General features: G+C 40.2%; 1 protein-coding gene across 5 annotated transcripts in view; it reads left to right on the plus strand.

The window, feature by feature from the left end:
* The window catches only part of LOC122567691 (dystroglycan-like), a 99,649-nt gene that overhangs the window by 55,346 nt on the left and 19,826 nt on the right, over window positions 1-24,477 (plus strand). Inside the window, exon 1 of one of the 5 annotated variants that reach the window (XM_043726554.1) lies at window positions 21,574-21,647. The exons of the other annotated variants lie outside the window; for them this stretch is intronic. The gene's annotated coding sequence lies outside the window, so the exon portion shown is untranslated. Of the gene's footprint in view, window positions 1-21,573; window positions 21,648-24,477 lie in introns of those variants that run through there. 5 annotated transcript variants of the gene reach the window in all.

Consider the following 24,477-nt stretch of genomic DNA (forward strand, 5'->3'; position numbering starts at 1 on the left):
TCATATCGCGAAAGACCGAGCCCAGGCTCCTAATTTAAACGACAAACGGTGTCCACGTGTCTACAAACTGGACGTATACTACTTGGCTGGGCATTGTATCGTGACACGCGACGTTTTTATTAGAAGATGAAACGGCAAAGCTGAAAGCTCGTTCAGCTTACGTGTTCCGGTCTCGATTCATTTGCACGAACAATCTCGCGACAAATCCTATCGTAGAAACGTAACGACCGGTGTCGATAACGACGTCGCGAGCGCGTGACGAAAATTTTGGAAACTTGGAAAGTTTCGAGGATCGTTCGAGGTGGAGGAATTTCGTAGAATCGCGCCATCTCCGATAATCCTAGATGGCGAGAACTCGGCGAACTCTGCAACTTTCGCAGACACTGAAACTTGATAGAAGCGATCTCCAATAATCCTAGAATCGAGCGAACGATCATCACGAGCAATGGCGACGTTTCTTCGGGCAGAAACTTGGCCTTAGTTCGCGTTCACACTGACGTTCGCGAATAGATCGCGTTCATAATATGCCCGTTGTTGCGAATAGCGAGCAAGGAACTTGTCGGAGAACAGCGAAGATCGTTCCACGCTGTTACTTGTAAATAACTCGCCAACGATTCTACGTTCGTCTACGTGATAGAAGGCAGTTTCAGCCATGTTCATCGGCAGGGTTGATATTTTTACAAGCGGCAAGTAGTTTCATGTTCACTGGCAGAATGGACTCTTTACAGGCAGCGAGCAGTTCCATGCTTATCGATGCAGTAGACAGTTTTATAAGCAGCGTGTAGTTTCAAATCTATCGGCGGGATAGACATTTTTACAAGCAGCGTGTAGTTCCATGTTCATCGGCAAAACGGACATTTTTACGAGCAGCGAGCAGTTTTATTTTCGTTCACAGGATAGAGTGAGCGAAACGCCAGTAGTCGTACGTTTACTGTCGCGATAGACATTTTTACAAGCAGCTTGTGCTATGTACGTATAACAAATTTGTCAACGAACAGCGAACATTATTCGTTTAGAAGACAATATGTTGATCAGAAAGAATTCGCGACGGATCTGTTTTCCTTTGCGAAAAAGCTACTGATCCATTTCACTAGATACGTGGCTTGGACTACTGGATAGATAGAGAAAGTGCAAGAGAATAAATTCTTGCGGCCAGAAAATTCTCCTGTTGAATTGTAATACCTGCTGGTGCACGATAGATACGATGAAAATTTGATACTGCAGCCACCTGTACCCTATTTTGTTTATTCGCAATCTCTCGATAACGATGAAGCTAGTGATTTATATAACGGTCATAGAGGGTAGCCACGGTTTACATTCCGGCAAACTGCTGTTTTTTCAGTGCCGGTTAACGTGCACGTTGCGTTATCAAGACACTTGTCTGGCTGCAACAGTTGTTCATTAACGGGGATGGTTACTCGTTAATGAAAAATCCCATGATCGAAACACGGTCGATCGCGTTTAACGAGAAAACTTCGCCCTAATTGCAGCTTTTAATATCGCGTAGCGAGCTTCCGCTGTATTCTCTTCAACGAAGAGCTGGTGAATATTCAACTGAAAAAGGAAAACGAAAATCCAGGAAGAGTTTGCAACGTGAAGCGGTGCGATCCTGACTGGTCATCTTACGCCTTTCGAATAAGAAAACGAATAAAAAATCAAGAACAAGCAAATTGAAAGGAGAAAGAGAAGTATAGAAAAACGGAAAAAAGAGCGGCAGGGAAAAAAATTATATTGCGTCTCGAGGTCCTCCTGGCCGTGTTTTTTTTTTTTTTTTCACAGAGCCTTCTCTTCTGATAACTCAATGTCGCCGCACTGTCTCGGAACTTTATGCTAAGCGAGTTGACGAGGGCATTATCTTCCCAAGAGACGACACGCTAACTTCACCGCGTACAGGCTAAACACGAGCCGAGCTTTATTAAATCCAGTTGTGATTCAATTTGCTCAGCGGTCCTGGGAGAGCCGAAGAAGAGGCTCGGTACGGACCTGATGAAAGCCACCACGAAAGGATATATTTTTTTTTCTTCCTCTATATTGCTCTATCGTCTCTTTTTTCTTTCATCCTCGCCAGTTTCGCCGCTGTGTCGTGGATAACGCGAGAACACGCGAATGATGATTCGATTAGGAGCCTTTAAAAGCCGCTTAATTGCACTGAGACCGGCGAGGAACGACGCGAAGGCCGTGTTGCGCTTCCGACGTTAGCTGGTGGTGGCTGAAAGCAACGTAAATGCGTCGTTGAAAAAGCTGCGAGGTTGGGTAAATGAGTTGCTGGCTTCCAACCGAGGAGTAGATTACGTTGAGGAGAATTTCTACGCCCCTGTAAGATGCTGGTTAAGCTGCTGCATGATTTCAGGTACAGTTGGCGGTATTTCCTGCTTGCGACAGGATCTACTGCTGGTTTTACGTAGAAACGTTTCCGTGTAACGTTTTAGTGGATGCTACTGTTAAATTCATGGTCCTATTTCTTTCTCTAATCTCTTTGCTCGCTCTATGTTTGCAAAAGGCAGATTTAGGACACGCGTCTTCCTTGCTCTTCGCATTTTACGTCACTTCGTTCCTGACGAATTCATTTCGACGATTCTTGAACCATTTTAACGAGACTGCCACAAGTACCTGTTTGTTAGGTCAATTGAATTATCGCTGCGAACCATTCGAATTCTATCTTCGCTGATTTTCGTGCTTACTTTCATCACGATGCTTGGAACCTAGTATCAGAATATAATTCTGAATGAAACTTACATTCCGTTAAGAGTAGATATCAGAGGAGTGACTAAGCGAAAGAACTACAGTATTTTAATCCGAGAATCGCAAAGAACCAATCGTCCTCTCGATCTTGTCAAACTTACGTATTCACAATCCTCGAGAAACCAGCGGTACGAAACTGTATTTTCAATCCCATTGGACAAAATGGTCGTTCGGCCAGGGCTCTCTTATCGCCATCTCTTTTAGCCGAGCGAGAAACTCCGTGGGATGGCAACCGGGTCAACATTTTCACCGACACGGAACCTTTGACCGGATTCGCGCACGTTCGCTGCCTTTATCCGCGAGTTTTCTTCGGCCACGTCGAGAAACAGGTCTTTCTTCCTCGCCACGGCACCGCCCACATCGATGAAAAGAGACGATCTCGCGGCCATTCTCGTAACACATCTCGAGCAAACTTTTCCTCGATGCTGTTTCCCTTTTGTCGACCGCCCCCGGGGATATTTCGTTTAGCTTAAGTTCGTCGCTCCTCCGGGACCTTAACCGCCACTTTCTTCGCTGTTTCTTTCGCCCGGAGGCACGACGCCCGCTCCGTAGCTGTAATCGACGAGCCTACCACCACCCGTATATCTGTCCTCGTTGCCTAATGCACCACGTTGTTCGACCTTACTGAATCCTTCACGAGAACGTTGGTCGCTCGACGAATTGCGTCCGTAATTTGTTGTCGAGAGATTTCTTCGATACGACACTGGTGGGGCTCGTTTCTGGGGTTGAAACGAAGCGACAGTGGATACTTTTCGCCAGTTGTTTACAGGAGTTCAGGGAGAGTTGGAACGATTAAGAAACGGGTTTTATGTGGTGAAAAGTGGTGTTATGGTAGAGGAGGGCGAGTAATGTAGACAGTAATTGTATTTAAATGTTTTTCGGAGGAAATGCGAGGGATATTAAGGTTATCGTTAATACTCAGTTAGGGTAGGTACCCTTACAAGGTCATAGGTAACTCGGTCGTTGATTTTTATAGATGAAAATTTAGATGGAAATAAGAAATTAGTTGTTGGTTAGATCGCAGCGATGAATTTTCTCCTGTCCCTTTATTATTTTCTGCTTTGTTCCGTTAAGTTGTCTAGAAATTTCGGCGGTAACAGCGGCCGTTGTTTGAAATTTAATTCTCAAAAAGATCGCGTTACTTATTTGATAACCTAATAGAAGAAGAGTATAGAGTGAAAGGAGAAAGGAAAGATGGGAAGGGATAAAAGAAGAAAATAAATAATAAATAAAATGAGAAAGATAGAGATCTGGCGAAAAGGATAGAAAAATAAGAATAGCGTAACTGCTTGTTTATTATATTTGTACGCGCGTTACACCTGCGAAGAATTAATCATCCGAGCTCCATTAACCAAACCTTTTCCTACGCACTTCTTCCACGACTCGCGTAGAAAATTCAATTACATTAAATTAACAAGACGTTTCGAGATCTCGTTAACGTCTAGAAGCGAGCTTTTTATATCGCAACAACAAAACCAGCCTGACAAGATTCTACGAAATCTTTCCTCTCTGATAGTCGTCGTATTTCTCCGACGTTGTCCATTTATCCTCATAACCGAGAGAAAGTTCCAAATTATCCCTATGATTTATTATATAAACCGACAAATTCGTTCCACTGGTTGCACCAAGGGATTTATCAAGGCCCCATAACGATGTCAGATTTTTCCAGGAGTGCGATTACATTTTACAACATGGTGTTTTTATTCGCGAAGAAAAGATGGCGATTAATCGTCGACAATTACCGAGTAAGTATTACGACATGCTTCACTGTTCCTTTATTCTTCGAAGATATTTAAAGTGGTCAGCGATAACGTTTCCTGTTGCGCCTGCAAGGTAGATTCGTATGACCGCTCGTAACGCGAATACTCGGTCACGAATTCGCCTTTATCAGCGCTGGATTAGCGCATTTTTCTTTACACACATCCACTTTTTCATCGTCGTTTACTTCGTACCCGAGCGTCTTAAAATCAAACGGACGATGTCCATTTTTCATTAATTTCGCAACTTTTTAAATGGCAAATCTATTGGGTTGGCAATTAAGTGATTGCGGGTTTTGTTATTAAGTAGTAATGACAAAATCCGCAATCACTTAGTTGCCAATCTAATACATATCCAGCGACTCTCATGCCGGTTACTCTGAATGGAAACTCGTACAAGAAAATCGGGCAAATATATCGGTCATTCGCGAAAAACCAGTTCCAATATTTTTATCGTAAACCTTAACATTCAATGCGCGCGTTCTATGGCAAATTTCTCCCTCCCCAACGTAAAGTGGCGAACGGACAAAAGTTTGAAATCGAAGCTTACGTATGCGAGAAGAAGTAAGCATTAACACTTTGATTGCCACGGTGGTCATTGATGACCGGAGCGCTAGAATTTCTTACAATTGTAAAAATTGTGTGAAAATTCACAGTTAGGGCATTTTGAATGTAACGGATAAATCAAAGATACTTTGAAATAAACAGTGCCTCATTGAACATTTTTATTAGAACATCGATAAAAAAAAATGAGAACAAATCGTACGAATATTATTATAAACACACCTTGGAAAATAATCGTAAATGCTGCTTTATAATCGTATGATCGAAGTTAGAAGTGTGCACATACCTTGCTATTATATATATAGTGATATTAATATCTTCTACACGTTTCAACGATATATTGTGCACGTTTTGCTTACGACGAGACAACGAATGCGAATGGTTTGTTGAAATAAACGAAGCCTCGTTATAATATGTGGCTATCAACTGTTAGCAAGGCGCCACGGTGGTTAACCGTGACTACCAATAAGATAAACTGCCCATTGGTGTTAGAATGTTGTCTTACATCGTCAATTTATTATTATCTTGCCATTGTATGCTTTTTTTATTATTTATTTGAATTATACAATTTGTCCAGTAGGACATTTGGTAAAATATTACAGCTTAAATATACATAGCATGTGGATGGTTACCCCCAGCGGGGTATTGCATGCTTTGAATAATAAAAATACTGCCGTGGCGTCCTGAGCGAAACGTGTGATTTCGTCGTGGCAGTCAAAGTGTTAACGTCTTCTCGGTACTAAACACTCGTCAAGTAGAACGATATTCGTTCATCTTGCCAATTATAATTCGCACTGAGAAGCGAATATATTATCCGATTCTACTTTCTTTCGGCCATCGTTGCAGTTGGTAATAATTAAGAAAAAGTTGCGGCCCGAATTGAAATTTTTCTCGACGGAAGCAGACGTCGAAAGGAATAAAATTGGAGGGCGGAGCGTGGCTCTTTCGCCTGTTCTGCTGAAGGCTAAGAGTTAAGAGCTGGAATCGGCGCTACCGTATCCAATTAATCGGCTGAAAGGCGACAGGAAGGCGCGAGCAAATCGACAAATGACCGGAGATCGATGCAATTAAACGCGGTCCGGTCTATCGGTTGGCGATAAGCGCTCTAATATTAGTATCGATATCGGGTGGTGGCGTCCCGTTTCTCGTCGTGCCATCGTGCACGCCATCGACTCGGTGATCTCTGCCGTCGTCGTTGTGAGCCAACCTGCGACCAGCTCGGTGATATTTCATCGAAAGTATTCGACGGTGAATTTTTCATCGAGCGAACGAAACTGGCGGCAGCCAACCACGAGCGAGGTGGCTTTCACATTTTCAACGAACGCCATAACGCGAGCTAACACGTGACGGCGTTGCATCCATAATCCATTCGAAGCTTTCTGTATGCGCGTATATACACACGGGATAGGATCGTACGTTTACACAGCTTTTATTCCTCCAGATGCCACGGCGACTTGGAAAACAGAAGCCGCGTCTTTTTTCAGCCGGCCGAAACGAACCTTCCACGACCACGGTTCCAACGTAATTGCATTCCGTCCGATGAATGCACGTTAGACCGGCGAAATTTTGTAGGCGCACGTGTGTTTTCTCTTCGTCTTTTTGTTCCCCGATGTTTGGCTACACTCCGAGGGAAGGTTGCTGTATACTCGTTCGAGCCTTGTATTCTACGCGAGGTAGATGAACACGCGCTGTCTGTTTTATTAGGCTCGTTTACGAGTGTTTCAGAATTTTTTTAGATTATTCGACAGCCTGGACTTACGGACAGAGTGGCGGGAGTTTCCATAACACCCGTTATATCGCGATACGTTTTCCAAGATTTTGTTTCCTTAAGAAATATCGAAACGAGGATTTCTCTGTACTTTTCTTCAAATTATCAACCTTCCTTTCGACCTTTCGATTGCCGCTGACCCGAGAATCGCGAGAATAATGTTTATCTTGTACTAAACTTCTTTTCACGTTTTATCGTGTCGTTTCTTTCGACGCTTGCCCCTGATTTTTCTTCTTTTGTGTCAAGTATTTTAATTATATTTAATAGTACTCGTTTCACAAATACAGAGAGTAAAGTGGATCGTATTAACAATGAATGACCTCGGTTCAAGGAGCTAACGGAAGAGGTGAAAGGACGTTCGAGAATCGTAATAGGGTTAAGAATGCAGAATTCGATGTTTCGGATTGTTATAAACGCTTCATTTATTTCGCAGCAAAGTCAAGTGCTTTTGTAGTATTTGATCTTTAGTCTGACATTTGCCATTGAATTTCGGAGTATTAACTCAATAAATCTTCGGTTAAAGAGGACTTGAAAGAAATTACACGTACTTGTTTAGTTGTAGTTGTTTCTCCGAGTTGCAGTCGAAACGAGAGACATTAAGGAAATTATATGTGATTAGATGGTTGCTTGTTTCTCCAGGCTGCGATCATTAACACGTATCCTAGACGTATGATTTATGGAGATGCAGCCAACAAACGTGTTAAAGTGTCCGCCCATGTAAATAAGTCGCGTTTTATGATCAAGCTCGATGAGTAATACGACGAAACGGCTGCGTTTCCCGAAACCTTTCGGTTTAATTTAAAAGCGGAACGACGAGGAATAAATAGAAAGTCGAGTAAAGACGACGTCATCTCGAAGACCAGTGATGCAGCGGATGAAATCATTCATTCACGTCTCCTTTGTACCTCCGTCACATCCGTTTGTTCCATAAATTATTTTTTCGACTTTTTATTACAACATTATTAAAAAGCATTGTTACAAAGCAATTAAATTTAACGTAAAGGATAAGACGTTCCATCGTCGGAATTATTGCCGCGGAAGACAAAAATATTTTGCAAAAAGGAAATAGTGGAACGACAGTTGGTTATGTAACAATTTTTGTTTGCCGTTCTGCTGGAAGGAATTATTTTCAGCACGCGTACGTATGGGACGAAAAATCGATTTGCACGAACGAGTAGCCAATCGATCAAAATGAACGAGGTTGATTAAAAGAGAAGCAAAAAAAAAAAAAAAGAAGAAAGAAAAACAAGTTCGTAACACCGTGTTACGTTTTTCTGTTTATTTTTTAAAACAGCCCACGTTTGTTTGTCATCTGTTACGTGGTAACGAGAAGCAAATATTTTAGCGTCGATTACGATGACGAGTATTTTATCCATCGTATTGTATTTTAATCGAGTCCCTCGAAAGCCAAACTAATCATCCCCTTTGATAACTTCGACTATTTCGTTACTTCGGTAAGCTTGTTCGCTATTCATTAGCTTTCGTAGGCTTATTACGACAATATCATATCATAAATATTCACAAATCACAGGGTATGATCATAAAAATACAATTTTTTTAATTAACATCGTCAGTTTTCTCTGCTTTGGAATTTACGAAACAATTTGTTTACATTCCAATTAACGAAACACGTGAAATTTTCGATCTTCTCGGATACTGTTTCTATCGTATTGTATCTATTTACTTCAGCCTGATGGCTTAAAAATTCAACAGTTTTACATATGTAGCTTATAAACATTAAGACTAACACTGAACTTACAAATGACTACAGTAGCATAATAAATATATCTCTCGTTATGCCTTTTATTTATCTCCAAATACTACGCCACATACCGTTTTTCGTTGCCCAAATGCTACAATAAATACAATAGCATGCCAATGCTATTTCACAGGCCGTTTCGACCTGCTTCGTAATTACTGTAAATATTTCTTCAGTGCATTATTAATACCTTGGTTACGAACCATGGCGTATTCGCTATTATTCACAGTTTCTGTTTAACGAGACAAAAAATCGGCTTTCTTCCTCTTGCTCTCGTTACGAAGAGGACGATGAATTTAACTAATTTCGGTGCGCCTCGCTCGGAGGCAAGTTGCTGCGAGTTTCAGACGACGATCAATAGCCAAACGGCGTCAGGTTGCCCGAAAATACGCATATCGAGACCTGAATATTCCTTTCAATCGTTTCGTAAGCGTACGTGTTAGTTATGGTTTTCCAATCTAACGGTCGCAAAATTCTTTTTCTTTCTTTCCTATTTTTTGGGGCGAACAGATAGCTAATAGCTAAAAAGTTCCGTACTGTTTCATACACAGTGTGTAGTGGTGAACTGTATACGTATTCCGTGGAACTCGTACAACGATGACGCTATAAAATATTTTCGAGTCTCTGCGAGCTTTTACAATTTTCAAATATGGCCTCGTCGTTCTTTTTTTTATTTATCGTTAAATTGTCGTAAAGCTTCGAAAAAGCTGGTATCACTGGAAATCGTTGTTTTGCTTCTGTAACGGTTGAAAAATCGTCGATACGGTCGTACGTTTGCTCGCCGACATAATATTCCAGTGAACCGGAACGCGATGGTTCCTTTGCCGATTCGGAGTATCCGGAAGCAATTCGTTCGAGTGGATCTGCAGCAAAGTCGGTTCAGGGAGTGGCTTTAAATTTAGACCGCGAGATCGCCGACTTCTTTTAAAGATTTCGGTCGAGGCCGTTGCTTGAAAATTTCAGAAATAATTCTCGCCCCAACGGCCATAAATATTCTCATCAAATCTCGTTTCACCTTTTGCGATTCTTTCGCGCGGTATTTTAAGTTTCGTTGTACAATCGTCGACGAAAGTATTCGACCACCGATAGAAAGCTTTCACGAATGTATCACGCTACGTGAAACGTTGGAAAATTTGCAATTTCCTGTAACAAGGCACGACTGTCGCGATCACATTGCACAGATTTGAAACGAATCCGAAAATCTGTATAAATGTTACACAATTTACTGCAAGCATATTCTTCGTAGATGCTTTAGTAGTAAATATCATATTATAGATGGTTCAGTAGTAAATATTTAAACGATCAATTATTCGTTATTCAACGAGACCTTGTAACTTCCCTACACGTATCGAAATTAGATTCAAATTTTGCCAATGCAATCACGATAGTCTCGTTACAGGGTTAATGAAATTTCAATGTATTTTACATAATGCATACGATACACGCGTTTTGCAGATCGATTCGAAATTTCACTGACGTAATACAAATAATTTTTATAACACATTCAATAACATTAGCTTGGCAACTAAGCGATTGCGCATTTTGTCAATACCATCTAATGACAGAATCCGCAGTCACTTAGTTTCCAACCCAATAGATTCGTAAGAATTTTCCGCGGTAAATGCGTTCACGTGCTCTCATGAACCACACGCATAGATGCCCACTGTTGAGAATTATAATGCGTGGTTAGTACGTGACATTTGGAAAGATCGCAAGTGCGACTTTTTGCCAGCTTCAGCGACAAAGCGAGTGTATTCGTCACGCGCGAGATAAATCAAGTTGAATCAGCGTTGATCAGCGAAGTAAGTCGCTGCTGAATCCGGAATAAGGTTAACGACAGTATTTATCTGGTCGTTACGTGGCATTCACGCAGTCGTTGGCGGAGCACCTGCGGCGTTTCCTTAGACAGGTACAATGTCAACGTTTTTCACTGCGATTACGCTTGAATCAACACGGCCAGACGCTTATCGCGCCCTCGAGATTAGAACGCGAAAGTCAAACAGATAATTGAAACGTCTGATATAATGTTTCTCGCAGCGTAAATTGCGCTTTAACTCGCCGAGGAATTTAATACGCCCCCGCGACATAGAGGCGGAAACCGTGGTCGATAGTTGGCAACGTGAGATACGACATGGTTAAGCCCGGATCAATGAGACTCCGTGGAGACCATCGCGGATCTTTTGGGTCTGTTGGCGAGAATTCGAGATCGAAGGAATCTAATATAGGAAATCTTCTACGGAATGAAAACGCGAGCTTTTAAGAAAGATCAATGAATTTTGATCTTGATATATTGTAGTACAGGTTTCTCTCGAGCGCAAAGCGTTGTTGGCTAAGTGATTAGCACACCTGCTTTCAAGTCTGAGGTGATCAGTTCGATCTCTAATTGGTGTGGAAAAATTTTCTTTGTATTTCTCCCGATATTTTCTACTTCTAATTACTCGTACAAGCGTTAAACTCAATTTGCAGTAACCTCGCATCTTTTTAAGACTCGACGAAATTCCAAAAGAATTGCTGGAATATCGTGTTCCACCTAATAGACGTTTCAGAAGAATAAGTTTCGATAAAAGTGAGGGAATTTCACGTTGGGCAAGAGTCTCTCGTTCCTTTGAAATTCGCATAGCAGAAAGTTTCAACTAGAAACACGGAAGATAGAAAAACGAATATTCGTTGAAAATCTCGAAAAATGTGTTGTATACTACCGACAATGAGGAAGAGATAAAACAAGAATCAAAAGAGTGTGTTATATATTCGAACGTATAAAAATAATGCGAGATACAGCAACGAGGAACAGAGTAGTACAAAAGCCTAGTTTTTAACAGAGAAACGAAAAAGAATGAAACAGAAGAGAATTTCAAAAATGTCGAATTAAAACGCGTCCTAAAATGATACGAACTAATGAGAAAAATGTCTGTTACAAAAATCCATCGATCAACAAGTCGAAGAAGCAGTACCGTGTAGCACATCAACATCCCAAGGATAATTTATTAACGAAGTAAAAGCGATTTGTATCAAAATGCTACCGTATATATCGTTGTCGTAACGCGATTTGTACAAGTTTATCGCGTAGGCGAGTAAACGTCGCGATTGATCACGCAATAGAAGGTTTAAACGGCATTCGAGAAATGGACATGCAGCTCGTTTTATCGAACCGTTCCGTGCAATAATTATATGTGCGTGGATCGTGTACGCGTGTTGCCCCGGTTAACGTTGACGGGACTCTCTGAGCTTTTACAACTGACACAACTGCAGCGACTAATTTCGTAATACGAGACTACTACGCGCGTCTGGTGCGAATAGGCGAAGTTATTGCTTGGCCGAACAATCGATGGCCTGTTCCTGCTCATACGATTTTCCTGTCTTCATTCTCTTCGCTAAAGCGCGATTTAGATCTTTCATCTGTATGCTCGCGCTTGTTTGCTTTCAAGAACATCTCTGTTCCCTGCTTTTTCTTCTCCCCTTTTCCTCGTCCAAGTAATTTATAGCCGGGGTATATACACAAGGTCGATGTTTCTCCGGGATTTCTTGTTCAGGGACAAAATTGATCGCATCGACTATTTAAATATCCCGAGCGGAATTTATTTTTAACTCTGGATTAAGAAGCAATGGTATTTTTCGGGCTTCTGTTCGTTGTACGTTCGTATTTCTTTTTCAATACGCTGTCAGTGTCATATTTGCGATGAAGGGATAAGAGGATCGGAGATTTACCAGCTGCGAACCATCTTCCTGACACATCGCGGAGAAGAATCGCAGGATCGTGAACCAATCAGAAGCAGATCATTCCCGTCGAGATACGATGGCGAACAAAAGAAATTTCGCAAGATACGAAGAGTAAAACGACGTCAGAACTTTACAAAGTGAATTTACGTTTAATAGCGGCAATGAATAAATGTATTATACAACGCAGAATAGTTATCAATATGCTAAGAAATTTTTAATCGGTTAGAAGTTATACGCTGACATTCGTAGTGTATTAATTTATTCGTCACCGTATAATCTTAATTCGACGCAATCTGTACGATAGAATTTAAATCTGAAAAATTAGCCCGCTCAAGCGATCTTCCTCTTCGCACGACTGCGTTAAAACAAGCCGAAAGCAGCGTTGTAAAGTTATAAGGAAAAACTTGATAAAAGAGGAAGTAGCGAAACTTGGTTCAAGTAGCAATTACGGACGAAGTTAGGTTTAAAGTTCATTCACCCTGTGCCTGGGAGTTCAGCTCTCGGCAGGAAACACAAAGCTCGACACCGGGCGACGAAAATCGTAATTCGAGCGTGTTGAGGCGCACGAGTCCGCCGTCTGATGCGAGCATAGATGGCCGAGCACACAAGCTCCGGATTCCCAGCGAGATTATATCAAGCGACCTATTCTAATTCGTGGCCTCGTGATCACAGGAAGAGCCGGTCGATCTCTGTGAACGGTCAAGAACGTCCCAACTAATCCCTTCTTTATGCTGCTCTTTGTAAAGATAGGCTTTGTAAATTAAAGTAAAGGTAAGCAGAGTCTGCACGAATATCTCGCCGGAAAATCTCAATTGCCTATGTATTACGCTGTACACGCTCGTTCATACGCGTTAGAATATATTTTGGTTTCATAGAAAAAGCATAACTGTTGAGTTGGCAACTAAGTCCAATAGCACCTATTGACAAAACCCGCAATCACTTATTTGCCAGCACAATAGCTCAAATTATCGGACAACCAATCGATCGATCGGTATTTTATTTTTATCCTTCGCGAATAGTACATTTATTTGTGAAACAGCAGCACAGCGTCATGCAGCATTATGGTTCCGACTGGTGGCTAAAAATTATACGGATTTTCCTTTCGAAATTTAATTTTACCCCGGCTTTCTTAAATCAAGGAGATCTCGCCGTTCTTCTTCTAAATTCTCCACATAATAATTCACGGAAATCGTTCTGCATATACAAACGTCAAGATCTTTGCGAGTACGGACAAATCTTAAATCAAAGATTTACGCGCCACTCTTCTTCCACATGATATTTCGTGCAAATCATTCTGTATATAAGTATCGAAATTCTCGAATGTTTGACGTTAATAGCAGTCATTATTTAGAGTTTCAGCATTAATTACAGTCACGAAAAAAATGCTCGGCAACCAGTGGCTACGGTTATCGCTAAGGAAAGGCGAAAGGGTTAATAACGCAAGAGCAGGAAGAGAGAACGCGCGTTTAATATCGATTCGATCGGAGAGCGTACGGGTCGCGCGGAGTGCGTCGCGACGCGTCGCGTCGCGCCGTCCGGCAATCGCTTTTTGCCTCTTTTAATCGGTCCCATACGCCGACACACCGCCTCCAATCGATACTATCTCGCGTGTAACACACAATTGGGAGGAAAACGTGTGCGTTCGACCCCGCTGTCTGCGTGACCCGGCCAAGATTTTCATAAATTTTTCGACAAATATTTGCCAGTCGGCTGGACCGCGTGTAGCCAGATTTTTGTAGAAATAGACACGGCGTTGTGTAGTTTTTATCTTCTCTTTCGTTTTGCCGCTTCTCAGCGGTTCTCATTGCTGCAGGAATTTACCGTAACTCGATGCTCGACCGGCAAACGCGTTCACAGTAAATTCTCGTTACGATACGATGATCAGGCGATCCCCTATTTCGATTAAAATAATAAGGGTGGTTGTATAATTATAACACTGATTTTACAGCTTAAATATGTTGAGAATTTTGGATCTTAATAGCCGAAATAATGGTATAGGAACACTAAATTTACACTTAGAATTTTTATTAGAATAGTCATATATTTATTTGATAAACGATTTCAAAGATATTCATCGATACTTGCACACGTCCCAGCACTTTCTTTGTCTCAGCTTCTTCCATACCAGACTGTTAACCGAACAGATTACATTCCTTTGTTTTCGAGACGCCGCGCACACACATACTTCCACACACTGATATTCACATACAGGTATCACTACTACGCAGCTAACCTAGTCTAGCACATAAAATTATACATATCTCAATAAAATATACTCTTTATTGCAACAACCTTTCCTCGAAGAATATAAGATGAAGAGCGACTAATAAGTTGAGATGTTTTTGTATTCGAAGGGATGATAGCAAGTGAGTTATGTTCTGTGACGGTGGTATTTATGCGGAACTAGTGATAGGTGCTGGTCGTCTCTTCTTCTTGGTCCAACTTTTCGACTTGAAAGATGTTTTATTGCAATTAAGGGTCTTGACGATAAAGTAAAAATGCTTAATTTTATGTCAGTTGCTTAGGATCATTGCGGTCCTACTATTTGTACAGCTGATGGCCTCTTGATCGAGGAATGGACTTTTGTATATTTGATTTAACAGCCAGACTACTCTACTCTTGCCAATTTCGACTTCTGTCAATTTCTAGTTTTTGATACATTAGTGGATAATAAGAATCGATCTTAAATTCTGCCAAGACAAATTACTTGTTAGTTTATTTACCGTAAGATGATATAAATAATAGCAAAGCCCAAAGGAAATTTAAAAAATAGTACTTGCAATATCGTCAATTTTGTTCACTCGTCAATTAGCGCAGTTTGTCGATAGTCCGTATCGTGAATTGCTATGGTCAATGCTTATCTCAGAAAATGTGTGTGTTCCCGTAAGATCTCTATCAGTACATAATCAAACATCTGATATAAAGAATCTACAGACGTCTATAAAAATCTTTGTACATTCTATGGCGTAGAAAGGCTACTTTTATCCAAGCAACGTGTTACAAATTTTCGTTGTAAAGTTAGCGCATTTTGTACCAAGAATATACGCTAAAACATCTTTTATCGCTGCTTCACGCTTATCACTGCGTACGTTATTGCGCTGGACCTTATTTCATTAAGAAGATATCACGTTCGTAAGAGTTTCTGAGTAACTGTAAATGCAACAAACCAGAAATTTCTTAAACGAGTCACTATTTTCGGGATGCTACCAGTGTGCAAGCGTACTACGCGCAAGTGGCTGCTCGGTTCTTCCGAGAATCTTCTTCCAACGAGCAACTCCATCCAAACGTAATCAAACTCCAGTGACCACTTGAAGACTGGCGTTTCCTCGCGACGTTTGTTCAAGACTCTGAGTTTTCCATTTAAACCTGGCAACATTCTCGGCGGTATCCGTCCTACTTCTCTCAAAAGCCAAGCAATTTTTCTCTACTGAAATTACATTCTCTGTTCGACGTTCGCGAACTTTCTTGCCCGTCTTCCTTCTCGTTGTCATTACGCTAATACAGGTCGCGCTAATCATGTTCCATTCTACGAAACCAACGTTCGGGTGTTCGCGTCTGAAGCGGCGGACGAAAAGCGGCGCGAACGACAGAGATGCGTTCGCGTTTAATTGGAATTTCGACGGGGCACGATCACGCGGCCGCAATTTGGAGGCGGCTCGCGGCGGAAACGCAATTTCCCCCAAGTGATCTCCCTCCGTGTCTTTATTATCACGGTGTGCCCTACATATCGTTCGATAATTGCAATGCAAATGAGGCATTTGCATGCAGGCATAATACGCCGTAGGTGATTTGCATACGCAGGGAAAACCATTCGTATGCGCCGCGTAAAAAACGCTGCTAACTTTTTCAGCCGGCAGAAGCGTCCTCGTAATGATTAACCGCGAATCGACGACTTACTTTCTCCCTTTTGTCTTAACTTTCGTAAAATGGCCAGAAATTTCACATCGCTTCTCAGCCGTACGTACAGCGAATCTTCTGTTGATTTCGTTATAGTAACAAAATGATGTTAATGTATTTTATTTCGATAGATTCTCCAGGCAATAGAAGATTAAGCAAATTTTTCTAACAAATTTTTCCTTCCTTTATGGAACAGTGTTGATTCCATTTTTTATCAACGATACATATTTTTGCATATATTTATGAACAAGTAGCTTTCTTTGTTTCGAGCGGTTCGCGAAGAATTTAGACTTTTAACGCGATAGAATGGTAAGTTAATTTTGTAACTTCTTACTTCCTATAAAATGCCCGCTGATAGATCGATGGTAAAAAAATGGACATCCAGTGGGTATGGAAGAACGCGAAGAGCGCTGGAAAAATCGGAAGTGTAATAAAGTTATCTTGCAATTGTCCTTTTGAAAGAACGATAGCCATATCCGAGTTGAGGCTTTGAAAGAATCGAGTTACGGCTGTCATTAATATTTCACGCGAAGAATGGTCAGAGTTTGAAATTCCGCCATTCTACGGGGACCGATTTATCATTTTATCTGGAACAAAAGAAGGAAAGAAATGAGAAAAAAAATGGCGAGAACGAAAGATTTTCCATCGATTTATTCACTGTTTCATTATTTTACTACCTTCATCGAGCATTTTATCACATAATTCTACCGAGTTTGCTCTTCGAGAATGTTTCCTTCTCGCGATTAATATTGACTTGGCAACTAAGTGGTTGCGGATTTTGTCAGTACCACCTAATGACAAAATCCGCAATCACTTAGTTGCCAGCCCAATATTTCTACCGAAAATTTCATTCTCATAAAAAGAAGGATGTGTCGGAGCATGCAGCTGATTTCCACTTGTTAATTAGTGCTGAGAATTGTGCATATTAATGGCAGAAATAAAAGTAAAGGAACACTAAGGTTACACTTAGAATTCATATTCAAATAGTTTTAGATTTATTTAATAAACGATTTCCAGGATCTTCGTCGATATACATTTGCACGCGTCTCAGCACTCTCTTTGTCTCACCATCTTCCATACTGTAGAATCAAACATACGATAAACGCTTATTATCCAAGTTATAGTAACGCGCCAGAATAATTTACTTATAATTCTCAATGAGAACCGATTGTAAAATTCTTCCAAATTAAAAAAAAAATATCTTCCATACCACGCTGCTAACGGGACAGTTTTCCTAGACACACAAGACGTTTCACATAGGTGTGTCACTACTACGCGGCTAATTTAGCTTAGCACACAAAATTATACATATCTCAATAATTAATATTTGACAAACGTTTTTTTTCGACCACCGCGAACGAAGTGAAACGTTAACAACGGCATTGACGTGTCGAAGGTTGAAAAATCTCCTTACACCTTTAGACTTACTGTTAGTCTAGCGAAGGTTAGTCACTCCTGCGTAATCTCATTGTGGACACCGAAAAACAGGCTGACTCAAGTTTACCGTGAGTATTAAAGTGACACGGTCGTCGAGTAAATTGTTAGTCTCTTTGCAACCGTCGATAGACTGAAGTTGAAATCTTCCATTTTCCTTTGAGTATTGTCCATCCAAGTGAGACAAAGTGGCTGAGCTGTGAGAGTTTGGTGTCGAGGTCAATAAAGTTCATTTAAGAAGTACACAGGTAAATGAATAAAGGATAAACTAGAATATTAGCGAAGATTCGATAAGTAAAGTCAAAGCTATTACAGATTTTGCCAGATTTTAATATCCAATGAGCTTAGCCAGAAAGAAAATTTAACGCCAAATCGATTCAAACTTAATTAGTTGTAATCATTCTCGGAATTAAGCGAGCGCTATCATCACTGAACATTCTCTATATCCATTCGACGAAGGAATTAGATTTCAGAAAATTACATTTTCAAACTTACGCATATATTTGTACTCACTTGGCATCGATGAAAAAGGTCACTTAAGAAAACCGACAAAGAGAAACCTGCGATCTCGAAACATTTCGATCTTCTCCCCTTTCTATCGTCAGTCTTATTCCAATCTGCCCGCAAAATATCACGTTTCGTCGAACAACTCAAACAATTAATAACCGATCAAACCTTAATAACATTTTAGCAAATCGTCTCTCCTTTTCGACTTGACTCGAGAGAAAAAAAAAGGAACATGGTCGATCATCGTAGAATTACACGTATGCTCACATGTTGTTTGTATCGTAAAAGACTGGGAATCGCGACTAGGAATCGCGACTAGGAATCGCGACTAGGAATCGCGACTAGGGCATCGACTGCAGTCAGCCTTGGCGCACTTCCGCTCGGCGCCCTCGCTCTCTGTCGGACGTCTGACTGTTGTTGGCCGATTTTGCACGCGTGCACCGGCACGGCTGCACCTGGCACGGTGCAAACACGCGTCGATAAAGCTCTTGTTTGCGAAACGGCAACGCGAGGTGCTTGACACGCGAACTATGCGAGTCCGATCGACGATACGAGGTCTCTATTCCTTTCTGACTATGTACCGCGATCTTTCTTTCTTTTTTTTTTTTTTTCCTCTTCACGGTGGAACGAACCGGTATTCAACTAGCTACGGAACTGCGGGGGAACTGTGAGTGACTTTAGATCGTGGCTCGAGCGTATTAAAACGTTGACATGTTCGCGAGACTGCGGAGAAAGGTCGAGGCCTCTTATAAATAAAATATCTATGCGCTCTTTACGTAATATGTTTCATTTATCATTGTGAAAATCAAAGTTTTGTCGTTTTCTTTGCGCGTAATACTTGAGAGATAAAGAACACGAGGAATTTTAAATATTTTTACAAATTTTCAATAACGAAATGACGCTACAAACTAAATAACGACTCGTTTCGTTCGATAAATGTTGTAATAAGTTTCCTGTAATTGCATATATCAATGATCCGGTATCCGATGCTACAGTCACGAAGTTGTCGATTCCCCTAGGCCACGATGTAGTGTAATACCATGAAGAGCCTAATTTATGGTACCCTCAAGTGTTATCCCTCATTATAATACTATCCTGTGGCACGCACGAGCATCCTCAAGTATTTACGAGTTTCTATCCGTGAGCCTCATTTTTTTTTTTTTTTTTTATTTGAAAGAATTTTACAATCAATTCTCATTGAGAATTACAAGTAAATTATTCTGGCGTGATACTATAACGTGATTAATTAAATTTAAACATTAGATTCAGCCAGAATCAAACATACGATAATCGCTTATTATTCACGTTATAGTATCACGACAGAATAATTTACTTATAATTCTTAATGAGAATTTATTGTAAAATTCTTCCAAATTAAAAAAAAAAATGAGGCCCACGAATAGAAACTCGTAAATATTTGAGGGTGCTCGTGCATGCCACAGGGTAATGTCTTTTTAGCCTGCGGATCTGATCCGTCGTGTCAAGTAATTGAGTAACTAATGGGTTTTGGTGGTTGTTAACTCTTATGTTATATTTATTACGGAATTTGGATATTTCTTCTTTAACTGTAGGTATCTTAAGGTCGCGATGTATCGTTTCGTTGGTAATGCGTCTATTAAGGAGTTTTTGATTGGAATCGTTGAAGAATTTCTACGTTGGAATTACTCGCTGTTCCCCATAGTTGGATCCCATAGATCCAAACAGGTTTTAATATGGCTTTATATAGCATTATTTTACTCTGCACGCTTAAGTTGGAACGTCTGCAAATGAGCCAGTAGAATTTCTTAAATTTTGATTTAAGTTGTTTGGATTTATCTACGATGTGTCGTTTCCATGTCATTCTTCTGTCCAGAATCATGCCCAGATATCTGACTGAATCTTGGTTTGGAATTGGAATATTGTTTATGGTCACCTGTGGGCAGGATTGTTCTCGCAACGAGAAGGTTATATGACTGGATTTATTTTCATTTATTTTGAAGCGCCATTTGTGGAACCACTTGAGCCTCATAGCGGTTTTTGAACGATCGTCCTTTCTCATATCTTCCTTCTTTCACACGATGCAATGTGTTTAACTCCGAATCAAATTCGATATTCCACGATATTTCGTGGAATATTCTTCTCTCTCTTGTTACACAACGATACCTCGAGATATCTGTAATTGAATTGGCTATAAATTTGCAAATTGCTTTCGTTGAATTCCCAACGAAAGAGGATTATGCGAATGTTTACACAATGCACGAAGGCATATAGATTTCTGGTTTGCAAGTAGAAGATAGAATTCTCCAATACGTGTTAATTATCGGAATTACCCCCAATCACGTTTGCCAGTTTTCCTATAGCGAGTCTCGTACCACTCATTTCCCATTGGTTTGCTTACTTTACACAGCAACCAGCCGCGTTGTTCGATCAATCCGCGTAACCTTTGAGCCAGAACAATGGCGCATTCAATGGCATCATACTCCACGACGTTCTTGTCGTCGGTGAATCAAAGTGAATCGCGTTCGTGAAATAAGCAGCTCGCTGACAATACCTCGAAATCCCGTGCACAACGTTCCTCGCCTCGGATACAACTGGCTACGCTTCCACTTTTGTCGTTCGAGTGGCACGAATTGACTCCATAAATATTTCCCTTTGGCTTGGTAATATCCTTCCTTGATTAACCACCGCCACTTTTATGCCACACTTATTATTTCATTAATAATTCCAGCAAAGCCCGTGTTCAGATAGTGCTATAGATAGGAATTATAGGATTATTTTTACATCGGTACACTGTTGCATTATTTTTGGAAAAAGTCAGCTTATGTTTGTACGAGAGAGAGGGAGAGAGAGAGAGAGGTAGTCTTGATATTGAAATAAAACACAATTATTTAACAATTTGAGTCCCAGAGGTCTTTGAAAAAACAAGGTCGAAAATTCCTGAACAGCGCGATAGTCTTAATCGATTGCGAAGAGAAGCAAGCGGCACAATAGCGCTCGTCATATTTGTTATTTTAATGAAATACATCTATATTATTATAGTTATAGTTTTGTTGAATAAAAATTATTGAGAAGATAACAGTGAAATACAAAATACCGTCAGTCGTCCGTGGCGTTCAAATGTACTGGCACTTTTCCACGCAAAATCTAAACTTGCGACTCAAACGGATATGTATTATAGTATCGTGGACGGATTGTCTAAAAAATATCGGGTGAACTATAAACAATGTTGCGAGAGATCCTAAGTCTAAAACGCGGCAGGTCTGAAGGGCCGGGAAACTTCAATGGGCCGAGCGGCCCATCAATGTGTCGTCGGTTCTTCAGTCGAATATTTACGCGCAATACGTACGTAGTGGGGATATGAGAAAAGACAAAGAGATGCCTAAGGGACAAAGACGAATTAATCGGCAGTCGTTAACTAAGAGTCGAGTTGTGAGGAGTCGTTAGTTGAGAGTGGAGCTGTGAGGAGTGGAGAGTTCATCGGAGAGAGAGTTGCTGAGTTGTTATGAGTTGTAAACTATTAGTTGTGAGTTGCGAATTATCCATTTAATTGTCTTAGTTATAGCATATTACTGTATTTAGTTCACGTTAAATAACCATCGTTTCCTGTTTAATCCACTGTAAATAGATCCATCTATCAATAAATTTATCATATAGGATAGAAATCATTGGAAATACTAATTTCTAATATTTTTGAATAAATAATCCTATATATATATATTATTTTATTATATATATATTAACTTATTATATATATATATTACGTTGTCCAAGAAGTGTCTTTCCTTTACAGACACGTCTTTATACAAACATGAAACCTAATCTGTCTAACGTTGTGATCTTTATTTTGATAGAACAAAATGTAATTTGATAAAATAATATGAAACAGAAAATGTAGTGCGTCCATTATTTACTTGTAAAACAAAAGAAACTTTTCGGACGACCTAATATATATATATATATTGTAATGTATAAGGGTTCTTTTTCGTTCAATTTATTTTATTTACAGTGGTTGTTTAATTATTCGAACGATGCTAATTAGTGAAACATAACTGAACCGATGTTTTCAATACATCCACTCTTCGCAGGATTTTAGAACGTTCATGACCTCAGTGTCTTGTATTTAAACGTTCTTATATAATGTGTATCCTGATTCATAAATCTAAGCTTCAAGTCAGCCCAATATGAAACTTGTCACGTTCTTCGAGTGTTTCAAGCTCGACGTAGATAAAAATTACTCAAAAACTAACTTCACAGCCATCGTCCAACCAGTTGCACACGCGCTCTTCTCTATATAAAATTTCTTCCTCCAAGATCGAAGTATCAGGTCGTCCGAAAAGTTTCTTTCGTTTTATAATACACACTTTCCGTTTTATATTATTTTATCGAATTACGTATGATCCATTTTCTTCTATCGAAATAAAGATCACAACGTTCGACAGATTAGGTTTCATGTTTGTATAAAGATGCGTCGTTGTAAGAGACGTGTCTGTAAAAGGAAGACACTTTTCCGACAACCTAATACCTGGCGCGATCATACTCTCTTCTTGTATTATATCATAGTATTTCAAAAGTACTCTTCTCGTACTATTATATAATTTCAAATACTCGACCACTTCAGCCATCGAACTCGAACATTGACGGACAATAAAAGCTCGTCAAAGATTCTCGAAACAATATCAAGGTGAAAGATGAACGTTTCCAAAGACATCGTTTCTTTCAGATTCCTCCAAAGTCTGACACTGTAGCGTTACGCTACTCTCCATACGCGTTGGTCGCTTATAGACTGCACGGTTGTCGCAGATACTACGACCACAGTGTTACAAAAGTTCCTGGCGACGTATGTAAATCCGGTCGCAAACTCGATTGTCTCCACCTACGACACAGTCTTCTGGTACTGTTGGCCGTCTTCGATGTTTCCTAGAAGCAGCCAGTAAAACGCGTCGCCCTCCTTTCGATTAACGCGACGAACTCGATTTATACGGTCGTTTAAAAGCGAAATCCTATTCGGAATTCTAGCGCGCGCCGGTAAAGACGTGTAATTTATGCCAGTCGATACAACCGTTTTTGTCCGTTTCGATGGATCGTTAGCGTGTTTCCGACCTGCTGATACGAACGAACGCTGTTTCCGAATTTGGAAAACGAAATGGGCGATTTGTACGCGACTAATCTCGCAATTTCCCCATAGACCCTCGCCACAGGTGCGCTATGTTTTATTTATCACGCAAAGTCGGTAAATCGGTGGTCTATCGATTCTGGTCTCGTTTTCTGAGCAGTTTTAAAGATCGAGATTATCATTTTGTCAGGATCTATTGGCTTGACAACTAAGTGATTGCGGATTTTGTCATTAGGTGGTATTGACAAAATCCGCAATCACTTAGTTGCCATCTAGCAAAGTGATGAGATACGACAAGAAAATTCGTAATTTATTTAGAAAGTATAAAGATATGTTAGAAAGTGGAAAAATTGCATACAATGTACATAAGATGCAGAAATATCAAGTATCTTTTAGAATATTTAACAGACGAGCAAATCTTCTCTTAAGCCCTATTTATTTTTCTTCTTATTATATTCACAAAAATAAAACGTATCTTCAAATACGAATATAACGACGGAACCGTAAACGTTTGAACCTAATTTGTCGAAGCTAATTGGTTCGATAACGATTAGCAATTAAGGGTACTTGATTTATGCGCTCGTTAAATGGGATGTGGGTTATCGATGTCGTATGATTTATTTTTTAAGTCGTTGAATGACAATGATACGGCTTATCCGGAAGGCGGGCGGGTCATGGCTGTTTCACAATGCTTCATTGTTGGAAACCGGCATGAATCGCGCTATCGCCTTTACTACAATAAAGTAACGTGGGTCAGAAGTGCATCGCAAACGGGTCAGGGCATCAGTTGCGGAAAAGTGCAACGTGTGTCACAGTTCTACGTGTCTTTGGTATCAGCAGGATCACGTTTGCCCGCGAAATGCATCGAGATACTGTTCGATTCCATTTCGTGTTCATATCATGACAGACTATATATCGATGGCGAATCATTAAAAATATTAATCTCGTTGTTAGAAAGGATATACGTACGGACTCTAAAACATCAAGTAATCATTCGCTAAGAGTATTACGTACATCTTCTATAAATAATTCTCTGACTTTTTTCTGAACGTAAGCTTTTTTCCAGTTGCACGAAATCTTCAATTCCGGAGAATGTAGCGGAAAAGTTAAATTTTAACAGTATTCCATGCTAACGTCAGTTGCACCGTAATTTATGGTTCCAAAAAGCTTGCAGTATCAGGAAAAATGTTACACAATGTAATTTCATTGGCGGAAATCTACCAACGGATATATAAATAAT

The sequence above is a fragment of the Bombus pyrosoma genome, linkage group LG5, assembly GCF_014825855.1.
Source record: "Bombus pyrosoma isolate SC7728 linkage group LG5, ASM1482585v1, whole genome shotgun sequence".
In the NCBI taxonomy this organism is placed as follows: Eukaryota; Metazoa; Arthropoda; class Insecta; order Hymenoptera; family Apidae; genus Bombus; species Bombus pyrosoma.